Source organism: Pseudophryne corroboree, chromosome 3, assembly GCF_028390025.1.
Source record: "Pseudophryne corroboree isolate aPseCor3 chromosome 3, aPseCor3.hap2, whole genome shotgun sequence".
Taxonomy (NCBI): Eukaryota; Metazoa; Chordata; class Amphibia; order Anura; family Myobatrachidae; genus Pseudophryne; species Pseudophryne corroboree.
The window spans coordinates 108087696-108111604 of record NC_086446.1 but is presented as its reverse complement, the minus strand read 5'-3'; the positions used below and the strand labels follow the sequence as shown (position 1 = coordinate 108111604).

General features: G+C 46.6%; 1 protein-coding gene and 2 pseudogenes across 3 annotated transcripts in view; 2 read left to right on the top strand and 1 right to left on the bottom strand.

The window, feature by feature from the left end:
• Nucleotides 1-23909, top strand: part of LOC135054928 (gastrula zinc finger protein XlCGF57.1-like) — a 77086-nt gene that overhangs the window by 29553 nt on the left and 23624 nt on the right. The gene's annotated exons all lie outside the window — the stretch shown is intronic.
• On the bottom strand, nucleotides 17159-17278 carry LOC134898250 (5S ribosomal RNA; annotated as a pseudogene).
• On the top strand, nucleotides 20806-20925 carry LOC134898248 (5S ribosomal RNA; annotated as a pseudogene).

The following is a 23909-nucleotide window of genomic DNA, read 5'->3' as shown; positions in this document are numbered from 1 at the left end:
ACAACACGGCTGTCGTTCCTGGGTATGATTCTGGATACAGAATTCCAGAGAGTTTTTCTTCCAGAGGAAAAGGCTCTGGAAATACAGAACATGGTAAAACAGATTCTGAAAACCGGCAAGAGTGTCGATTCTTCAATGCACTCGGTTGCTGGGGAAGATTCAGTTTGGCAGGTTCCATGCCAGAGTGTTTCAGTGGGACCTGTTGGACAAGTGGTCCGGGTCTCACCTGTACATGCACCGGAAAATAATCTTCCAGGACCAGAATCTCTCTCCTGTGGTAGCTGCACAGTTCTCACCTCCTAGAGGGACGCAGGTTCGGGATTCAAGATTGGATCCTGGTGACCACAGATGCAAGTCTCCGAGGCTGGGGAGCAGTCACACAGGGGAGAAATTTCCAGGGAAAATGGTCAAGCCAGGAAGCTTGTCTGCACATAAACATTCTGGAATTAAGGGCCATTTACAACGGCCTTCTGCAAGCGGAACATCTTCTTCGCGGTCTGCCCGTCTTGATTCAGTCAGACAACATAACAGCAGTGGCGTACATAAACCGCCAGCGCGGAACAAAGAGCAGAGCGGCGTTGGCGGAGGCCACGAAAGTTCTTCGCTGGGCGGAGAGACATGCAAGCGCTCTGTCAGCAGTCTTCATTCCAGGAGTGGACAACTGGGAAGCAGACTTCCTCAGCAGGCACGATCTCCATCCAGGAGAGTGGGGTCTTCATCAAGAGGTCTTTGCAGAAGTCGTTGGGGAATTCCTCAAATAGACATGATGGCGTCTTGCCTCAACAAGAAACTTCAGAGATATTGGGGGTAATTCCAAGTTGATCGCAGCAAGAAATTTTTTAGCAGTTGGGCAAAACCATGTGCACTGCAGGAGGGGCAGATATAACATGTGCAGAGAGAGTTAGATATGGGTGTGGTGTGTTCAATCTGCAATCTATGTCAGAATCCGTTTGGATTTCCCATTTTCTCTGACGTCCTAGTGGATGCTGGGAACTCCGAAAGGATCATGGGGAATAGCGGCTCCGCAGGAGACTGGGCACAACTAAAGAAAGCTTTTAGGTCACCTGGTGTGCACTGGCTCCTCCCACTATGACCCTCCTCCAACCCTCAGTTAGATTTTGTGCCCGGCCGAGGTTGGATGCACACTAGGGGCTCTCCTGAGATTCTAAAAAGAAAGTATATAATTAGGTTTTTTATTTTACAGTGAGACCTGCTGGCAACAGGCTCACTGCAGCGAGGGACTAAGGGGAGAAGAAGCGAACCTACCTGCTTGCAGCTAGCTTGGGCTTCTTAGGCTACTGGACACCATTAGCTCCAGAGGGATCGACCGCATGAAACTGGCCTTGGTGTTCGGTCCCGGAGCCGCGCCGCCGTCCCCCTTACAGAGCCAGAAGCAAGAAGAGGTCCGGAAAATCGGCGGCAGAAGACATCAGTCTTCACCAAGGTAGCGCACAGCACTGCAGCTGTGCGCCATTGCTCCTCATACACACTTCACACTCCGGTCACTGAGGGTGCAGGGCGCTAGGGGGGGCGCCCTGAGCAGCAATAAAAACACCTTGGCTGGCAAAAATACCACAATATATAGCCCCAGAGGCTATATATGTGATAATTACCCCTGCCAGAATCCATAAAAAAGCGGGAGAAAAGTCAGCGAAAAAGGGGCGGGGCTATCTCCTTCAGCACACTGGCGCCATTTCTCCTTCACAGATCCGCTGGAAGGAAGCTCCCTAGCTCTCCCCTGCAGTCTACACTACAGAAAAGGGTAAAAAAGAGTGGGGTGGCACTAAATTTAGGCGCAGTATATATAACAGCAGCTATAGGGGACATAACTCAGTTAGTCCCTGCATTATATAGCGCTCTGGTGTGTGCTGGCATACTCTCACTCTGTCTCCCCAAAGGGCTTTTGTGGGTCCTGTCCTCTGTTAGAGCATTCCCTGTGTGTGTGCGGTGTGTCGGTACGGCTGTGTCGACATGTTTGATGAGGATAATGATGTGGAGGCGGAGCAGATGCCTATAGAAGGGATGTCACCCCCTGCGGGGCAGACACCTGAGTGGATGGACTTATGGAAGGAATTGCGTGCACGTGTCGACTCCTTACACAAAAAATTTGACGACATGCCAAATGCGGGACAGCCGGCTTCTCAGCTCGTGCCTGTCCAGGCGTCTCAAAGGCCATCGGGGGCTCTAAAACGCCCGCTACCTCAGATGGCAGACGCGGATGTCGACACGGATACTGACACCAGTGTCGACGACGATGAGTCTAGTCTAATGTCCACTAAGGCCATTCGTTGCATGATTGAAGCAATGAAAGAGGTGTTACAAATTTCTGATATAAACCCAGGTACCACTAAAAAGGGTATTATGTTTGGGGAGAAAAAACTACCCGTAGTTTTTCCCCCATCAGAAGAATTAAATGAAGTGTGTGAAGAAGCGTGGGCTTTCCCTGATAAAAGATTGGTAATCTCTAAGAAGTTACTAATGGCGTTCCCTTTCCCGCCAGAGGATAGGTCACGTTGGGAGACACCCCCTAGGGTGGATAAAGCGCTCACACGTTTGTCTAAAAAGGTGGCACTACCGTCTCCGGATACGGCCGCCCTCAAGGAACCTGCTGATAGAAAGCAGGAGGCGATCCTGAAGTCTGTATATACACACTCAGGCATTATACTTAGACCAGCTATTGCGTCAGCATGGATGTGCAGTGCTGCCGCTACGTGGTCAGATTCCCTGTCAGAAAATATTGACACCCTAGACAGGGACACTATTCTGCTAACCATAGAGCATATAAAAGACTCAGTCTTATACATGAGAGATGCACAGAGGGAGATCTGCCGGCTGGCATCTAAAATAAGTGCATTGTCCATTTCTGCTAGGAGAGGCTTATGGACTCGCCAGTGGACAGGGGATGCAGATTCAAAAAGGCACATGGAAGTTTTGCCTTATAAGGGTGAGGAGTTATTTGGGGATGGTCTCTCGGACCTAGTTTCCACAGCAACTGCTGGGAAGTCAGCATTTTTACCCCATGTTCCCTTACAGCCTAAAAAGGCGCCGTTTTATCAGGTACAGTCCTTTCGGACTCAGAAAAACAGGCGTGGAAAAGGCGGGTCCTTTCTGTCCAGAGGCAGAGGTAGGGGAAAAAGGCTGCAACAAACAGCAGGTTCGCTCACAGGTGGATCCCTGGATCCTGCAAATAGTATCTCAAGGGTACAAACTGGAATTCGAGGCGTCTCCACCCCACCGGTTCCTAAAATCTGCCTTGCCGATTACTCCTTCAGACAGGGAGGCTGTGCTAGCGGCAATTCACAAGCTGTATTCCCAGCAGGTGATAATCAAGGTGCCCCTACTTCAACAAGGACGGGGTTACTATTCCACACTGTTTGTGGTACCGAAACCGGACGGTTCGGTGAGACCCATTTTAAATTTGAAATCCTTGAACACATACATAAAAAAATTCAAGTTCAAGATGGAATCGCTCAGGGCGGTTATTGCAAGCCTGGACGAGGGGGATTACATGGTATCCCTGGACATCAAGGATGCTTACCTGCATGTCCCCATTTACTATCCTCACCAGGAGTACCTCAGATTTGTGGTACAAAATTGCCATTACCAATTCCAGACGCTGCCGTTTGGACTCTCCACGGCACCGAGGGTGTTTACCAAGGTAATGGCGGAAATGATGATACTCCTTCGAAAAAAGGGAGTTTTAATTATCCCGTACTTGGACGATCTCCTAATAAAGGCGAGGTCCAAGGAGCAGTTGTTGGTGGGAGTAGCACTATCTCAGGAGGTGCTACACCAGCACGGTTGGATTCTGAATATTCCAAAATCACAGCTGGTTCCGACGACACGTCTACTGTTCCTGGGTATGATTCTGGATACAGTCCAGAAAAAAGTGTTTCTCCCGGAGGAGAAAGCCAAGGAGCTGTCATCTCTAGTCAGAGACCTCCTGAAACCAAAACAGGTATCGGTGCATCACTGCACGCGGGTCCTGGGAAAGATGGTGGCTTCTTACGAAGCAATTCCTTTCGACAGGTTCCATGCCAGAATCTTTCAGTGGGACCTGTTGGACCAATGGTCCGGATCGCATCTTCAGATGCATCGCCTAATAAATATTTTGGAACTAAGGGCCATTTACAATGCCCTAAGTCAGGCAAAATCCCTGCTTCTACACCAGCCGGTACTGATCCACTCAGACAACATCACGGCAGTCGCCCATGTAAATCGACAGGGCGGCACAAGAAGCAGGATGGCAATGGCAGAAGCCACAAGGATTCTCCGAGGGGCGGAAAATCACGTACTAGCACTGTCAGCAGTGTTCATTCCGGGAGTGGACAACTGGGAAGCAGACTTTCTCAGCAGGCACGACCTCCACCCGGGAGAGTGGGGACTTCATCCAGAAGTCTTCACGCTGATTGTAAATCGATGGGAACGGCCACAGGTGGACATGATGGCATCCCGCCTAAACAAAAAACTAGAGAGATATTGCGCCAGGTCAAGGGACCCTCAGGCGATAGCTGTGGACGCTCTAGTGACACCGTGGGTGTACCAGTCAGTTTATGTGTTCCCTCCTCTGCCTCTCATACCAAGGGTACTGAGAATAATAAGAAAACGAGGAGTAAGAACAATACTCGTGGTTCCGGATTGGCCAAGACGAGCGTGGTACCCGGAACTTCAAGAGATGATATCAGAGGACCCATGGCCTCTGCCGCTCAGACAGGACCTGCTGCAGCAGGGGCCCTGTCTGTTCCAAGACTTACCGCGGCTGCGTTTGACGGCACGGCGGTTGAACGCCGGATCCTGAAGGAAAAGGGCATTCCGGAGGAAGTCATTCCTACGCTGATTAAAGCCAGGAAAGATGTAACTGCAAAGCATTATCACCGCATATGGCGGAAATATGTTGCTTGGTGTGAGGCCAAAAAGGCCCCAACAGAGGAATTTCAACTAGGTCGATTTCTGCATTTCCTACAAGCGGGAGTGACTATGGGCCTGAAATTAGGCTCCATTAAGGTACAGATCTCGGCTCTGTCGATTTTCTTCCAGAAAGAACTAGCTTCACTACCTGAAGTTCAGACGTTTGTGAAAGGAGTGCTGCATGTTCAGCCCCCGTTTGTGCCTCCAGTGGCACCTTGGGATCTCAACGTGGTGTTGAGTTTCTTAAAATCACATTGGTTTGAGCCACTTAAAACCGTGGATCTAAAATATCTCACGTGGAAAGTGGTCATGTTATTGGCCTTGGCTTCAGCCAGGCGTGTGTCAGAATTGGCAGCTTTGTCATGTAAAAGCCCTTATCTGATTTTCCATATGGATAGGGCGGAATTGAGGACTCGTCCCCAGTTTCTCCCTAAGGTGGTATCAGCTTTTCTCTTGAACCAACCTATTGTGGTGCCTGCGGCTACTAGGGACTTGGAGGATTCCAAGTTACTGGACGTAGTCAGGGCCTTGAAAATGTATGTTTCCAGGACGGCTAGAGTCAGGAAAACTGACTCGCTATTTATCCTGTATGCACCCAACAAACTGGGTGCTCCTGCTTCTAAGCAGACTATTGCTCGCTGGATTTGTAGCACAATTCAGCTGGCGCATTCTGCGGCTGGACTGCCGCATCCTAAATCAGTAAAAGCCCATTCCACAAGGAAGGTGGGCTCATCTTGGGCGGCTGCCCGAGGGGTCTCGGCTTTACAACTTTGCCGAGCTGCTACTTGGTCAGGGGCAAACACGTTTGCAAAATTCTACAAATTTGATACCCTGGCTGAGGAGGACCTTGAGTTCTCTCATTCGGTGCTGCAGAGTCATCCGCACTCTCCCGCCCGTTTGGGAGCTTTGGTATAATCCCCATGGTCCTTTCGGAGTTCCCAGCATCCACTAGGACGTCAGAGAAAATAAGATTTTACTCACCGGTAAATCTATTTCTCGTAGTCCGTAGTGGATGCTGGGCGCCCATCCCAAGTGCGGATTGTCTGCAATACTTGTACATAGTTATTGTTAACTAAAGGGTTATTGTTGAGCCATTTGTTGAGAGGCTCAGTTGTTTTCATACTGTTAAACTGGGTATAGTATCACGAGTTATACGGTGTGATTGGTGTGGCTGGTAAGAGTCTTACCCGGGATTCATAATCCTTCCTTATTATGTCTGCTCGTCCGGGCACAGTGTCCTAACTGAGGCTTGGAGGAGGGTCATAGTGGGAGGAGCCAGTGCACACCAGGTGACCTAAAAGCTTTCTTTAGTTGTGCCCAGTCTCCTGCGGAGCCGCTATTCCCCATGGTCCTTTCGGAGTTCCCAGCATCCACTACGGACTACGAGAAATAGATTTACCGGTGAGTAAAATCTTATTTTGAGAACATATTAGCAGGGACTGATGTTCACGGTATAATAGTAAGTTTAATAAAGCAGTGTACAACTGTAAACAATAAATATCAACCAGGAATAACTAGAGAACACAAAAAGAAAGGGAGAACTGAGGGGACATGGGATGCCAGGAAACTGAGTACTTGAAAACGGTGTAGATTGTGGAAATACTAGAGACACTGTGGACTGTGAAGGCACTTTGCAATAGGATTGTTCAGTAGTGGATATTGCACCATAGCAGGATGCACTGTAGTTGGATCACAGGATAGCACTGGTAGAATATGCACTGTAGCAGGATGACAGGATTGCACTGTGGTAGAGTATGCACGTACCAGGATTGCACTGTAGCTGGATCACAGGATAGCACTGGTAGAATATGCACTGTAGCAGGATGACAGGATTGCACTGTGGTAGAGTATGCACGTACCAGGATTGCACTGTAGCTGGATCACAGGATAGCACTGGTAGAATATGCACTGTAGCAGGTTGACAGTATTGTACTGTGGTAGAGTAGGCATGTACCAGGATTGCACTGTAGCTGGATCACAGAATAGCACTGGTAGAATATGCACTGTAGCAGGATGACAGGATTGCACTGTGGTAGAGTATGGCAGTTCTATGGACGATTTAGTAGTAGAGACCAGCATAACCAGGACCAGGAGCTGAAACAACTTTGACACGATGAACTGGCAACAGGGAGCCTGTGTGGCTGGCCTAAGTAAATCTAACTCTCTCTGCAGGTGTTATATCTGCCTCCCCTGCAGTGCACATGGTTTTGCCCAATTGCTAACAAAATTCCTGCTGCGATCAACTCAGAATTACCCCCATTGTTCCAGGTCGAGGGACCCTCAAGCAATAGCAGTGGACGCCCTAGTGACACCGTGGGTGTTTCCGTCGGTCTATGTGTTCCCTCCACTTTCACTTATTCCAAAGGTGATAAAGATCATAAGAAGAACAAGGGTTCCGGCGATACTCATTGTTCCAGACTGGCCAAGGAGGGCCTGGAATCCAGATCTTCAGGAGTTGCTCATAGAAGATCCCTGGCCTCTTCCTCTACAAGAGGACCTGTTACAACAAGGACCGTGCGTGTATCAAGACTTACCGCGGCTGCGTTTGACGGCATGGCGGTTGAACGCCAAATCCTAGCCCGAAAGGGTATTCCCAGTGAAGTCATTCCCACACTTCTTCAGGCTAGAAAAGAAGTAACGGCAAAGCATTACCACCGTATTTGGAGAAAATATGTATCTTGGTGTGAATCCAAGAAGGCTCCTATGGAGGATTTTCAGCTGGGGCGTTGGCTCCATTTTTTGCAAGCAGGTGTGGATGCGGGCCTAAAGTTAGGCTCCATTAAAGTACAAATTTCGGCCTTATCCATTTTCTTTCAGAAAGAATTGGCCTCCCTTCCAGAAGTTCAGACCTTCGTGAAAGGCGTACTGCACATCCAACCTCCCTTTGTGCCCCCAGTGGCACCATGGGATCTTAATGTGGTGTTGCAGTTCCTGCAATCTCATTGGTTTGAACCTTTACGTAAGGTTGAGTTAAAATTCCTTACTTGGAAAGTAGTCATGTTGTTGGCCTTGGCATCCGCAAGGCGGGTATCTGAATTGGCGGCTTTGTCTCACAAAATACCCTCTTTGATCTTCCATGCTGATAGAGCGAAGTTGAGAACTAGTCAGCAATTTCTGCCAAAAGTGGTTTCACTCTATGAGGAAGCTTCAATTGGAAGCGAAACGCGTCAGTGAAAGTGCCCTACGTGTGACCCAGTTGACACCATCGGTTGGTCCGTATTGATGTGCAGTGCTGCCTGAGACTGACAAGCGGGAGACGGGAGGACGCTATATGCGGCGGCTTGAAGACGGGAGCTCAATCAGCTGTTTAGCGCCTGCGGTGCGCAGAGCCCGAGAGACGGACTGACATCTCTCTCTCAAAGCTAGCAAAGGTGTGTGCACGGGAGCCAGCTTTAGTGGGAGACGGAGGACGCCATTTGTGGTAACTGGAAAACGGGAGCTTCTTTCTACAAGTGCTTGCGGTGCACTGAGTCCTCGGGTGTTATATCAATTCCTCCATGATTTCTGGACATCTCTCCCACAAGTAAAGAACCATCCGTTTTTTATGAGCATCCGGATAAGTTCATCAATTGGTAAAAAAGGCTCCATTTATACCACAATATATGATATTTAATTCATGAAATATTTATAAGCACATCTAATGGGACTGTCCTATTTGAGAACAAAAATAAGGACATCATCAATTTTATGAGTATTAAGTAGCCCACTGTGGTCACCATTAGATATATGATCCACCTCTTATGCTCAATTATTATTGGGGTTTTATATATATGCGCATATTAATTATTTCAGTTTAGTGATATATTTTTTTGTGTTCTTATTTGATTGATTTTATAGATATTAAAACTATCTTAAAACTACTATATTGAGTCCATTCATGTCCTGTTGCCTCAAATTAAGTATATTAGCGCAAGGGGTTATAGAGTTTGTTCAAGTTTACATCTGGTTTTAATCAGGTGGGATTATGTTGGCTATATCCACAAGCCAGTATACCTTTTGCTGCTTTATAGATTACATGAGTTTTAAGAAGCAATAATATTATTAAGTTATATCTTAATTATCTGTGCGGGGTAGGTGTGACTGTGGACACATGCACCCATCCGCAATTATATATTAACTAGCGCCAGACACTATTAGTGGTTTTTAAGGAGTTGAGAACTAGTCAGCAATTTCTGCCAAAAGTGGTTTCATCGTTTCACGTAAACCAGCCTATTGTGGTGCCAGTGGCTACTGACGCCGTGGCGGAATCGAAGTCTCTCAATGTGGTCAGAGCTTTGAAAATCTATGTCGCCAGAACGGCTCAAATTAGGAAAACGGAGGCTCTGTTTGTCCTATGGGCTCCCAACAAGATTGGGGCTCCTGCTTCCAAGCAGACTATTGCACGCTGGATCTGTAATACGATTCAGCAGGCTCATTCTACGGCAGGATTGCCGTTACCGAAATCGGTGAAGGCCCATTCTACCAGAAAGGTGGGCTCATCCTGGGCGGCTGCCCGAGGGGTCTCGGCATTACAGCTTTGCCGAGCTGCTACTTGGTCGGGATCAAACGCTTTTGCGAAGTTTTACAAGTTTGATACCCTGGCTGAGGAGGACCTCTTGTTTGGTCAATCGGTGCTGCAGACTCATCCGCACTCTCCCGCCCGTTCTAGAGCTTTGGTATGAACCCCATGGTCTTTGAAGCATCCCCAGCATCCTCTAGGACGTATGAGAAAATAGGATTTTCTCTAACGTCCTAGTGGATGCTGGGGACTCCGTCAGGACCATGGGGAATAGCGGCTCCGCAGGAGACAGGGCACAAAAGCAAGCTTTTAGGATCACATGGTGTGTACTGGCTCCTCCCCCTATGACCCTCCTCCAAGCCTCAGTTAGGTTTTTGTGCCCGGCCGAGAAGGGTGCAATCTAGGTGGCTCTCTTAAAGAGTTGCTTAGAAAAAGTTTTTAGGTTCTTTATTTTCAGTGAGTCCTGCTGGCAACAGGCTCACTGCATCGAGGGACTTAGGGGAGAGATTTTCAACTCACCTGCGTGCAGGATGGATTGGATTCTTAGGCTACTGGACATAGCTCCAGAGGGAGTCGGAACACAGGGCTCGCCCTGGGGTTCGTCCCGGAGCCGCGCCGCCGACCCCCCTTGCAGATGCTGAAGATGAAGAGGTCCGGAACCAGGCGGCAGAAGACTCTCAGTCTTCATCAGGTAGCGCACAGCACTGCAGCTGTGCGCCATTGTTGTCAGCACACTTCACACAGCGGTCACGGAAGGTGCAGGGCGCTGGGGGGGGGCGCCCTGGGCAGCAATGTATAATACCTGTATGGCGAAAAATACATCACATATAGCCCTTGAGGCTATATGGATGTATTTAACCCCTGCCAGATATCTAAAACTCCGGAGAAGAAGCCCGCCAAAAAGGGGGCGGGGCCTATTCTCCTCAGCACACAGCGCCATTTTCCCTCACAGAAAGGCTGGTGGGAAGGCTCCCATGATCTCCCCTGCACTGCACTACAGAAACAGGGTTAAAACAGAGAGGGGGGGCACTGATTTGGCGATATGTATATATATTAAAATGCTATAAAAGGAACACTTATATAAAGGTTGTCCTTGGATAATTATAGCGTTTTGGTGTGTGCTGGCAAACTCTCCCTCTGTCTCCCCAAAGGGCTAGTGGGTCCTGTCCTCTATCAGAGCATTCCCTATGTGTGTGCTGTATGTCGGTACGTGTGTGTCGACATGTATGAGGAAAATATTGGTGAGGAGGCGGAGCAAATTGCCTGTAATGGTGATGTCACTCTCTAGGGAGTCGACACCGGAATGGATGGCTTATTTATGGAAATTACGTGACAATGTCAACACGCTGCAAGCCGGTTGATGACATGAGAGGGCCGGCGAACAAATTAGTATCTGTCCAGGCGTCTCAAACACCGTCAGGGGCTGTAAAATGCCCATTTACCTCAGTCGGTCGACACAGACCCAGACACGGACACTGATTTCAGTGTCGACGGTGAAGAAACAAACGTATTTTCTTTTAGGGCCACACGTTAAGGGCAATGAAGGAGGTGTTACATATTTCTGATACTCCAAGTACCACAAAAAAGGGTATTATGTGTGAGGTGAAAAAACTACCTGTAGTTTTTCCTGAATCAGATAAATTAAATGAAGTGTGTGATGATGCGTGGGTTTCCCCCGATAGAAAATTATTGTCGGTATACCCTTTCCCGCCAGAAGTTAAGGCGCGGTGGGAAACACCCCTCAGGGTGGATAAGGCGCTCACACGCTTTTCAGAACAAGTGGCGGTACCATCTACGGATAGGGCCGTACTTAAGGAGCCAGCTGATAGGAGGCTGAAAAATATCCTAAAAAGTATACACACACATGCTGGTGTTATACTGCGACCAGCGATCGCCTCAGCCTGGATGTGCAGAGCTGAGGTGGCTTGGTCGGATTCCCTGACTAAAAATATTGATACCTTTGACAGGGACAGTATTTTATTGACTATAGAGCATTTAAAGGATGCATTTCTATATATGCGAGATGCGCAGAGGGATATTTGCACTCTGGCATCAAGAGTAAATGCGATGTCCATATCTGCAAGAAGATGTTTATGGACACGACAGTGGTCAGGTGATGCAGATTCCAAACGGCACAAAGATGTATTGCCGTATAAAGGGGAGGAGTTATTTGGGGTCGGTCCATGGGACCTGGTGGCCAGGGCAACTGCTGGAAAATCCACCGTTTTTTACCCTAAGTCACATCTCTGCAGAAAAAGACACCGTCTTTTCAGCCTCAGTCCTTTCGTCCCTATAAGAGTCATATCTGCCCAGGGATAGAGGAAAGGGAAGAAGACTGCAGCAGGCAGCCCATTCCCAGGAACAGAAGCCCTCCACCGCTTCTACCAAGTTCTCAGCATGACGCTGGGACCGTACAGGACCCCTGGATCCTACAAGTAGTATCCAAGGGGTACAGATTGGAATGTCGAGAGGTTTCCCCCCTCGCAGGTTCCTGTAGTCTGCTGTACCAATGTCTCCCTCCGACAGGGAGGCAGTATTGAAAACAATTCACAAGCTGTATTCCCAGCAGGTGATAATAAAATTACCCCTCCGACAACAAGGAAAGGGGTATTACTCCACACTATATGGTGGTACTGAAGGCTAGGTGAGACCTATTCTAAATCTGAAAAATTTGAACACTTGCAAGGGTTCAAATCCAGATGGAGTCACTCAGAGCAGTGATAGCAAAGAACAAGGGGACTATATGGTGTCCCGGGACATCAGGGATGCTTACCTCCATGTCCCAAAATTTGCCTTTTCTCACCAAGGGTACCTCAGGTTCGTGGTACAGAACTGTCACTATCAGTTTCAAGACGATGCCGTTGGATTGTCCAAGGCACCCCGGGTCCTTACCAAGGTAATGACCGAAAGGAGGATTCGTCTTCAAAGAAAATGGACGACCTCCTGATAAGAACAAGGTCCAGAGAACAGTTGGAGGTCGGAGTAGCACTATCTCAAGTAGTTCTACGACAGCACGGGTGGATTCTAAATATTCCAAAACCGCAGTTGTTCCGACGACACGTCTGCTGGTCCTAGGGATGATTCTGGACACAGTCCAGGAAAAGGTGTTTCTCCCAGAGGAGAAAGCCAGGGAGTTATCCGAGCTAATCGGGATCCTCCTAAAACCAGGAAAAGTGTCAGTGCATCATTGCACAAGAGTCCTGGTAAAAATGGTGGCTTATTACGAAGCGCTTCCATTCGGCAGATTTCACGCAAGAACTCTTCAGTGGGATCTGCTGGACAAATGGTCCGGATCGCATCTTCAGATGCATCAGCGGATAACCCTATATCCAAGGACAAGGGTGTCTCTCCTGTGGTGATTACAGAGTGCTCATCTTCTAGAGGGCCGCAGATTCGGCATTCAGGATTGGATGCTGGTGACCACGGAGGCCAGCCTGAGAGGCTGGGGAGCAGTCACACAAGGAGTGTGATCAAGTCTGGAGAATTCTCTCCACATAAATATACTGGAGCTAAGAGCAAATTTATAATGCTCTAAGCTTAGCAAGACCTCTGCTTCAAGGTCAGCCGGTATTGATCCAGTGGGATAACATCACGGCAGTCGCCCACGTAAACAGAAAGGGCGGCACAAGAAGCAGGAGGGCAGTGGCAAAACTGCAAGGATTTTTCGCTAGGCGGAAAATCATGTGATAGCACTGTCAGCAGTGTTCATTCCGGGAGTGGACGACTGGGAAGCAGACTTCCTCAGCAGGCACGACCTCCACCCGGGAGAGTGGGAACTTCATCAGGAAGTTTTCCGCATGATTGTGAACCGTTGGGAAAGACCAAAGGTGGACATGATGGCGTCCCGCCCGAACAAAAAATGGGACAGGTATTGCGCCAGGTCACGAGACCTTCAGGCGATAGCTGTGGACGTCCTGGTAACACCGTGGGTGTAACAGTCGGTGTATGTGTTCCCTCCTCTGCTTCTCATAACCAAGGTATTGAGAATTATAAGACATAGAGGAGTAAGAACTATACTCGTGGCTCCGGATTGGCCAAGAGGGACTTGGTAACCGGAACTTCAAGAGATGCTCACAGAGGACTAATGGCCTCGGGAGCTAAGAAGGGATTTGCTTTCAGCAAGTACCATGTCTGTTCCAAGAGGAACCGTGGCATCGGCCTTTAAGAAAGGACCTGCTCCAGCAGGGACCTTGTCTGTTCCAAGACTTACCGCGACTGCGTTTGACGGCATGGCGGTTTGAACGCCGGATCCTAAGGGAAAAGGCATTCCGGAAGAGGTCATACCTACCCTGGTCAAAGCCAGGAAGGAGGTGACCGCACAACGTTATCACCACATGTGGTAAAAATATGTTGCGTGGGTGAGGCCAGGAAGGCCCCACGAAAAAATTTCAACTAGGTCGATTTCTGCACTTCCTGCAAACAGGAGTGTCTATGAGCCTCAAATTGGGGTCCATTAAGGTTCAAGTTTCGGCCCTATAGATTTTCTTCCAGAAAGAATTGGCTTCAGTTCCTGAAGTCCAGACGTTTGTCAAGGGAGTATTGCATATACAGCCCTTGTGTGCCTCCAGTGGCACCGTGGGATCTCAACGTAGTGTTGGGATTCCTCAAATCATATTGGTTTGAACCACTCAAATCTGTGGATTTGAAATATCTCACATGGAAAGTGACCATGCTGTTGGCCCTGGCCTCGGCCAGGCGATTGTCAAAATTGGCGGCTTTGTCTTACAAAAGCCCATATTTGATTTTCCATTCGGACAGGGCAGAACTGCGGACTCGTCCCCAGTTTCTTCCTAAGGTGGTGTCAGCGTTTCACCTGAAACAACCTATTGTGGTGCCTGCGGCTACTAGGGACTTGGAGGACTCCAAGTTGCTAGACGTTGTCAGGGCCCTGAAAATATATATATATATATATATATAATTCCAGGACGGCTGGAGTCAGAAAGTCTGACTTGCTGTTTATATTGTAGGCACCCAAAAAGCTGGGTGCTCCTGCTTCTAAGCAGACTATTGCTCGTTGGATTTGTAGTACAATTCAGCTTGCACATTCTGTGGCAGGCCTGCCACAGCCAAAATCTGTAAATGCCCATTCCACAAGGAAGGTGGGCTCATCTTGGGCGGCTGCCCGAGGGGTCTCGGCTTTACAACTTTGCCGAGCAGCTACTTGGTCAGGGGCAAACACGTTTGCAAAATTCTACAAATTTGATACCCTGGCTGAGGAGGACCTGGAGTTCTCTCATTCGGTGCTGCAGAGTCATCCGCACTCTCCCGCCCGTTTGGGAGCTTTGGTATAATCCCCATGGTCCTGACGGAGTCCCCAGCATCCACTAGGACGTTAGAGAAAATAAGATTTTACTTACCGATAAATCTATTTCTCATAGTCCGTAGTGGATGCTGGGCGCCCATCCCAAGTGCGGATTGTCTGCATTACTTGTACATAGTTATTGTTACAAAAAATCGGGTTATTATTGTTGTGAGCCATCTTTTTTAGAGGCTACTTCATTGTTATCATACTGTTAACTGGGTTCAAATCACAAGTTGTACGGTGTGATTGGTGTGGCTGGTATGAGTCTTACCCGGGATTAAAGATCCTTCCTTATTGTGTACGCTCGTCCGGGCACAGTACCTAACTGAGGCTTGGAGGAGGGTCATAGGGGGAGGAGCCAGTACACACCATGTGATCCTAAAAGCTTGCTTTTGTGCCCTGTCTCCTGCGGAGCCGCTATTCCCCATGGTCCTGACGGAGTCCCCAGCATCCACTACGGACTATGAGAAATAGATTTATCGGTAAGTAAAATCTTATTTTAATACCTACCGGTAAATCCTTTTCTCTTCGTCCGTAGAGGATGCTGGGCGCCCGTCCCAGTGCGGGCTGTATCTGCAGTTTTGGTTATGGTTACACTCAGGTTGAGTTCAGTCAGTCTGTGGCTGATGTTGGTCATGCCGTTGCATACGTTGTTGAATGCCATGTTGTACGGCATGTTTGAGGTGTGAGCTGGTATGTATCTCACCTTAGTTTAAAAATTATATAAATCCTTTTCCTCAAAATGTCCGTCTCCCTGGGCACAGTTCCTATAACTGGAGTCTGGAGGAAGGGCATAGAGGGAGGAGCCAGTTCACACCCCTTTTAAAGTCTTAAATTGCCCATGTCTCCTGCGGATCCAGTCTATACCCCATGGTTCTTGAAGCATTCCCAGCATCCTCTACGGACTTAGAGAAAAGGATTTACCGCATAGCAGAATTTGGTGCGCCATGTAATAATCTGTTAATAAATATATATATTTGTGTAGAAAAGGGAATTGACACAGCGCCACTTGTGAGGTGGGTTCTCAGTATAAAGTGAATAAAAATGCTAAAATTTATTAAAAAACACACGCAACCTTACTACAAGGTGTCTGCCAACCCTTAAGAACGCAGTACTGGTACAGGACTGCTGGGAAAATTTAAAAAATGGGGGAATAAGGGTACCGGCGACTGGTGTGATTTAAAATGCAATTGTTAAAAGATTGATTTAAAAGCCAAAAAACTATATAATGATATAAACAAGTTTATTACTCACATAAAAGTAGGTTTAAAACATAAAACTACTAGTAAAATCTTAAGAATGCAAATGTCTTAGTAAAAAGTAAGGAGTTCTAACTTAGCTTTTAAAATAGGCACAGGGGGGTCACCACAGGGAGCCCAACGCGTTTCGTCACAGCTGACTTCTTCAAAGGGTACGGACAGAATGAGGTACTACGCCTATTTATACCCCTGATGAACTGACTCAGGGTTGGTGATGTCATAGCTAGTCATGTGGTATAATTAAAATATGCGGTATACAGAACAACAAGAACACTTAATTGGTACATAGATAAAAGCTATAGGGGGTAACATGATGTTGAGGACATAAAAAACGAGTGGTTTTTGGGCTGAAACAGTGTTATAAACGTCCAGAAATGTACTTTTTGTATTAAATTGCGGCACTTCCGCCACACTTCCGGTGACGGAGGGGACGCGTCACGTGACTCCGGGCTTTTCCGCCCCACTTCCGGTTACGTTAGTGCGCGTGCGCCGGCGACGTCATCCGCTCATTGCGCTCGCGTCTGCAGTCTCTACAGTTCACGACAGGTCTAGTCCAGGTTCCCATGTTCTACATGTCCATTAGTGCCAGGAGTTGCGGCGGCCATTTTACTGATGACAATCCCCATAGGAAACATAGGAAAACGTAGTGGCCATCTTTAAGGAGTCCTTGGAGACATAGTTTCATATTCCATCGGTAGTCATGGAAACCGGACCATGTAACAAGCAAAGAGAAAATGGTGAAGACTAATGTGCTGGTTCATATGATTGTATATACAAATAAATAGATATATACAAATATAAATAACCATAACAGATAAATATTTACATATATATATATATAGATACATGACATAGAAAAATATACGTTAAAACAGGCTGAGATCCAATAGTAAAAAACAATGCATTAAGGCAGAGTGCATATAGATAGAGAGGATATATCATGGAGTGCATGTGGCAATCAGGTGAATGTGAGTTTAGGGATATATGATGGTTTAAAAGGAGTAATTGCAGATATTCGCTGCCACATAGTGAGGGGAATTTACAGTAATGACCCACATGTATTTTGTGAAATCAATATAGTGCACTGGTGATAGTAAAGTAAAACCTGGATAATTATGTGTTATTGGAGTTAACTGGATAGCATCTTATGGTATTGATTAGGTCACTGGATAGCTCGATGTTATTTGTCAGTCCTTACAGTACCTGATATTCCCAGGCAGTCCCCCTCCCTGGTACTGATCAGGCCCAAAACACTGCTTAGCTTCCAAGATCGAACGAGATTGGGCGTACCAGTGTGGTTTGACTGTACTTGAGAGGTAAACATCTTAATGCCATGACCCGATCGCACATAAAACACACAAAAAACCTAGTTTGTTAACAAACTTTAATGTAACACAAATATCCATAAGGAGTGTGAGGTGAGGAGGGACGTGCGGAGGGAGCTGTGTGGCAAGTGAGGAATACGGAAGAATACAGCACCTCATAGAAAGGGTGCGATTTCATAGCTCTCATTCAGACCCACGGGTTGCAGGGTCTGGAGCTGGAAGATCCAGTACATCTCCCTTCTTGAGAGTTTGTTCGCGAGGTCTCCTCCTCTCTCTCCCAGGCGCACCAGCTCAATCGCTTTGAATGTGAGGTCCTCTGGGTTGGAGTTATGGTATGATGTAAAATGTCTGGAAACAGTATGGCTCTCCACCTTGTTCTTTATATTCCTTATGTGTTCCTGGATCCTCATCTTTAATGGTCTTTTGGTCTTGCCCACATATTTCTTCTTGCAAGGACATTCCAACAAATAGATGACGGACACGGTATTACAGTTCATGAATTCCTTGATAGTGTAGAGTTCCTTTTCTTCCATATCGCTGAAGGTTTTCCGGTTCGGATGTAGGAACGAAAGAAACGAAAGAAACCGAGATGAGCGGATTTAAGGAGAAGGAGGACTACATTATCAATGAGAAAGTACTTAATAAAAAACTGGAGCACATTGAAGGGGAAGTTATCAAAGGGAAGGAGAAGAAATTTCTTCGGGACAGAAATGATTATCATCAAGGACACATGAAGAACTGGAGCCGATTCAAGGCTCCAGGCCATCAGTCAAACAGAGCGGTTAGGTACCAATGGAAGACGGTACCCAACAAAGGAAACAAGAACAGAACAAATAGTGAGGATTCCCCATCGAACCCACACTTAAGAACAGGTAACAGATTCTCAGCCCTACAAAGAAGAGACTCCACAGGTGATCAGGATTTTTTATCTGCAAGAACAGGTGCACGAACGAAAGACGTAATACAAAAAATGGTGAGGGAAGACAGCAGACAGGCATCCCCCATGAAAAGAAGGCTTCTAGAAGAAGAGGAAAACGGGGCGGCAGGAGGGAGAGACCAGAAAAGAAGAAATCTACACTAACTGATTCACGAGACAGAGGCATCTTCAATCTTTCAAAGCATACACTCACGGAGCCTGAGGTCACACTCCTCAGCAAAGGTCTGACTTTTGCACCAACAACTGGTCTGAATAAATTCGAGACCTTCATTGACTTGAATAAGTTTGTGAGAAAACTCACCTTAAAGAGACATTTCTTACGTAAAGAAGATGCCGTCATAACCAACTATGAAGAACGCTCCAAATCTGGCCTTAAACCTACGTCAAAATATTACCCACTCGAGTCAAAAGGAAGTAATGTGAGTCTCTTTTATGACATGGTGAAAAAGGACTTGTGTGATAATGCACCAAAGAAAACAGAAGGAAAGAACTTGGGGAACCGTGAATGTGAAGCCCTGAAGAAAATGCAGAAGAACCACAATATAGTCATAAAACAAGCTGACAAAGGGGGGGGATTGGTTATAATGGACCACGACCTCTATACGAAAGAGGCACAAAGACTACTGGGGGACGCTAATTCCTACACACTACTCCAGAGTGATCCAAAAGAATCATTTGTAGAGGAACTGAGGACCATTCTTCTACACTACGGAGCACAGTGATAACGAAGGAAGAGTACCAATTTCTTATGCAATCCAATCCCATTACCCCCATTTTTTACTTTTTACCAAAGATCCATAAATCACTGACGAATCCACCTGGCAGACCAATAGTGGCAGGCATAGGTTCACTAACTTCCAACTTGTCAAAGTACGTGGATGTTTTTCTGAAGAAATATGTTAAAACACTGCCATCTTATCTAAAAGACACAACATCAGTACTTAATGTACTCGGAACAGTGGAGTGGAAGGATACATACATGTGGGCGACTGTGGATGTTCAATCCCTATATACATGTATTGAACATTCCAAGGGCATAGCTGCATGCAGAGAATACTTGAACAATGATATAACCCTGACTCCAACCCACCGAGATTTTATCTGTGATCTTATGCTTTTTATTCTCAGTCATAATTATTTTAAATTTCTTAACCATTTTTACTTACAATGTTGTGGCACAGCTATGGGGACGATTTTCGCCCCAAGTTTCGCAAATTTGTTTATGGGACATTGGGAAGAGACTCATGTATACGGCCTGGAAGCTTTTAAAGAAAATGTGGTGCTTTACAGACGCTACATCGATGACATTTTAATTATCTGGAACGGCACGATTTAATCTTTTAATGAGTTTTTAAATACGCTGGGGAACAATGATTTTAATTTGACCTTCACTTCAAATACTAACGACAAGTCAGTCGAATATCTGGATTTGGTAATAACCGGTGAGAATGGGGGCATCACCACCAAGAACTACATAAAGGAGGTGGATATGAACAGTTATCTACACTACCGAAGTAACCACCTCCAGAAGTGGAAGGATAACATTCCGGCATCACAATTCTCGAGGATAAAGAGGAACTGCACCAATCCAAAAGACTGTGATGATCAACTTAAAATCTACAGTAAGAGGTTCCAAGACAAGGAATACCCCGGGCATATCGTGGAACAAGCTCTGGAAAAAACAAGGAAGGTCAACAGGGTCGAACTTCTGAAATACAAACCAAGAGACGCCAAAAAAGACTCGGTCGCCTTCATCACCACCTATAATCAACATGAGAAGAACATCAGGAAGTCGCTCAAGACTCGCTGGAATATTCTTCTCATGGACCCTGTCCTCAAAGACCTCCTACCGCCCGAACCAGTCATCATCTTCAAGAAATCTAGGAACCTGAAGGACCACCTTGCACCCAGCCTACTTAAGGAGAAGTCTACCAAGAGCTCCACTATGCCTAGATGTGTGGGTTCTTTTAAATGCGGGAAATGCAATATATGTAAGTTCCTACATCCGAACCGGAAAACCTTCAGCGATATGGAAGAAAAGGAACTCTACACTATCAAGGAATTCATGAACTGCAATACCGTGTCCGTCATCTATTTGTTGGAATGTCCTTGCAAGAAGAAATATGTGGGCAAGACCAAAAGACCATTAAAGATGAGGATCCAGGAACACATAAGGAATATAAAGAACAAGGTGGAGAGCCATACTGTTTCCAGACATTTTACATCATACCATAACTCCAACCCAGAGGACCTCACATTCAAAGCGATTGAGCTGGTGCGCCTGGGAGAGAGAGGAGGAGACCTCGCGAACAAACTCTCAAGAAGGGAGATGTACTGGATCTTCCAGCTCCAGACCCTGCAACCCGTGGGTCTGAATGAGAGCTATGAAATCGCACCCTTTCTATGAGGTGCTGTATTCTTCCGTATTCCTCACTTGCCACACAGCTCCCTCCGCACGTCCCTCCTCACCTCACACTCCTTATGGATATTTGTGTTACATTAAAGTTTGTTAACAAACTAGGTTTTTTGTGTGTTTTATGTGCGATCGGGTCATGGCATTAAGATGTTTACCTCTCAAGTACAGTCAAACCACACTGGTACGCCCAATCTCGTTCGATCTTGGAAGCTAAGCAGTGTTTTGGGCCTGATCAGTACCAGGGAGGGGGACTGCCTGGGAATATCAGGTACTGTAAGGACTGACAAATAACATCGAGCTATCCAGTGACCTAATCAATACCATAAGATGCTATCCAGTTAACTCCAATAACACATAATTATCCAGGTTTTACTTTACTATCACCAGTGCACTATATTGATTTCACAAAATACATGTGGGTCATTACTGTAAATTCCCCTCACTATGTGGCAGCGAATATCTGCAATTACTCCTTTTAAACCATCATATATCCCTAAACTCACATTCACCTGATTGCCACATGCACTCCATGATATATCCTCTCTATCTATATGCACTCTGCCTTAATGCATTGTTTTTTACTATTGGATCTCAGCCTGTTTTAACGTATATTTTTCTATGTCATGTATCTATATATATATATATGTAAATATTTATCTGTTATGGTTATTTATATTTGTATATATCTATTTATTTGTATATACAATCATATGAACCAGCACATTAGTCTTCACCATTTTCTCTTTGCTTGTTACATGGTCCGGTTTCCATGACTACCGATGGAATATGAAACTATGTCTCCAAGGACTCCTTAAAGATGGCCACTACGTTTTCCTATGTTTCCTATGGGGATTGTCATCAGTAAAATGGCCGCCGCAACTCCTGGCACTAATGGACATGTAGAACATGGGAACCTGGACTAGACCTGTCGTGAACTGTAGAGACTGCAGACGCGAGCGCAATGAGCGGATGACGTCGCCGGCGCACGCGCACTAACGTAACCGGAAGTGGGGCGGAAAAGCCCGGAGTCACGTGACGCGTCCCCTCCGTCACCGGAAGTGTGGCGGAAGTGCCGCAATTTAATACAAAAAGTACATTTCTGGACGTTTATAACACTGTTTCAGCCCAAAAACCACTCGTTTTTTATGTCCTCAACATCATGTTACCCCCTATAGCTTTTATCTATGTACCAATTAAGTGTTCTTGTTGTTCTGTATACCGCATATTTTAATTATACCACATGACTAGCTATGACATCACCAACCCTGAGTCAGTTCATCAGGGGTATAAATAGGCGTAGTACCTCATTCTGTCCGTACCCTTTGAAGAAGTCAGCTGTGACGAAACGCGTTGGGCTCCCTGTGGTGACCCCCCTGTGCCTATTTTAAAAGCTAAGTTAGAACTCCTTACTTTTTACTAAGACATTTGCATTCTTAAGATTTTACTAGTAGTTTTATGTTTTAAACCTACTTTTATGTGAGTAATAAACTTGTTTATATCATTATATAGTTTTTTGGCTTTTAAATCAATCTTTTAACAATTGCATTTTAAATCACACCAGTCGCCGGTACCCTTATTCCCCCATTTTTTAAATATATATATTTATTTGTACAAATACAAATATTTGTTAATACCGCGCTCCCGGATGGTACCAGCAGCACACTGTGCGACGCTGTGAGGGGCACCCTGGGCCAGCGCTTACCCCTCACACTTGGTCAGCAAGCCTGTCGGGACCCAGGGATCCCAGCCAGCACAACTCCTCAGATCAAATATAAACTCAGATGAGCGGGAAGACAGCGCCGGGGAGGGGGCGGAGCTTCTCAGAGCGGACCTGCAGCGTTCCAGCGCCATTTTCTTGCATGCTGCCTAGCAGGAGGAAGATCCTGATCCCTCCGCAGCAGCTCCAGTTACTGTAACGGTACCAGGGGGTTGTAGAAGGGGGGGGGGGGGAGGCTAAGTACTTGACTGTGTGTCCTATTAAGGTGCACAAGTCAGCGCTAAAAAAGGGTTTTTTTTCCTTGATTTGGGCGCTGGTGTGGGTTGGCTCCAATCTCTGTCTCTCTCTCTTGCCATTCTTGGGGGGGAAACTCTGTCTTACCCCATCCTGTGTGTGTGGTTTGTTTGGGAGTCACTAGCAGCAATGTCCAGAGATACAGTGTCATATGCTGCTGAGGATTTATCCTCACAGGATGATCCCATTCCATGCAATCAGGATAGCACTGGTTTAGCACAGATTCCAGCAAGGGAACCAGAGTGGTTTTCCTCTATCAGGAATTGGATTTCTCAGATTTCTGACAGGGTTACCAGTAATGAGTCGGCAACCCAGGTCTTACAGTCCTCTATGGCTGTGTGGCCCTTGTCAGGTACCTCAGGTCACCCCGCTATATACCCACACAAACGTGCGTTTGTGCAGGTAACACAAGCCGACACGGATACAGATTCTGACACTACAGATGGTGATGGGGATGTGTTGCGGGGGTCCGCATCTCTTGCAAGGGGGGTACAATTGTTGATATAGGCTATCTGGGATGTGTTAAATGTTAATGATACCACACCTGAGCAGGTTGAGGAGACTTTCTTTACTGAAAACAAGAAAGCCTTGCTAACCTTCCCTGCGTCAAAAGAGCTGAATGCTATATTTGAAAAGGCCTGGGTGAATCCTGAAAAGAAGTTTCAGATCCCTAAGAGGATTCTGGTAGCTTTTCCTTTCCCTGAGGAGGATAGAAAAAAGTGGGAAAACCTGCCGATTGTTGACGCTTTTGTATCTAGAATCTCAAAAAAGGTGGTTTTGCCGGTACCGGATTCTACCGCCTTAAAGGAGCCGGCGGATAGGAAAATTGATAATACGCTGAAATCAATGTACACTGCTTCAGGGGCCATATTACATCCCACTATTGCTAGTGCTTGGATTGCTAAGGCTATAGTGAAATGGTCGGCTGCCTTGATGGAGGATTTGGATACAATGGATAGGGATGACGTTGCATTGTATTTACGTAACATTCATGATTCTGCAGGTTTTATGGTAGAATCTATGAAGGACCTGGGTTCCATAGCGGCGGGAATTTCTTCCATGTCTGTTTCAGCTCTTCGGGGACTGTGGCTCCGCCAGTAGTCGGCCGACGCGGAATCCAGAAGAAGTGTGGAGTCGCTACCCTGTACAGGTCAGGCTCTCTTTGGGGAAGCCCTAGATGTGTGGATATCTACCGCTACAGCGGGTAAGTCTCCGTATCTTCCCTCCGCAGCTACTGCTCCGAAGAGGTCCTT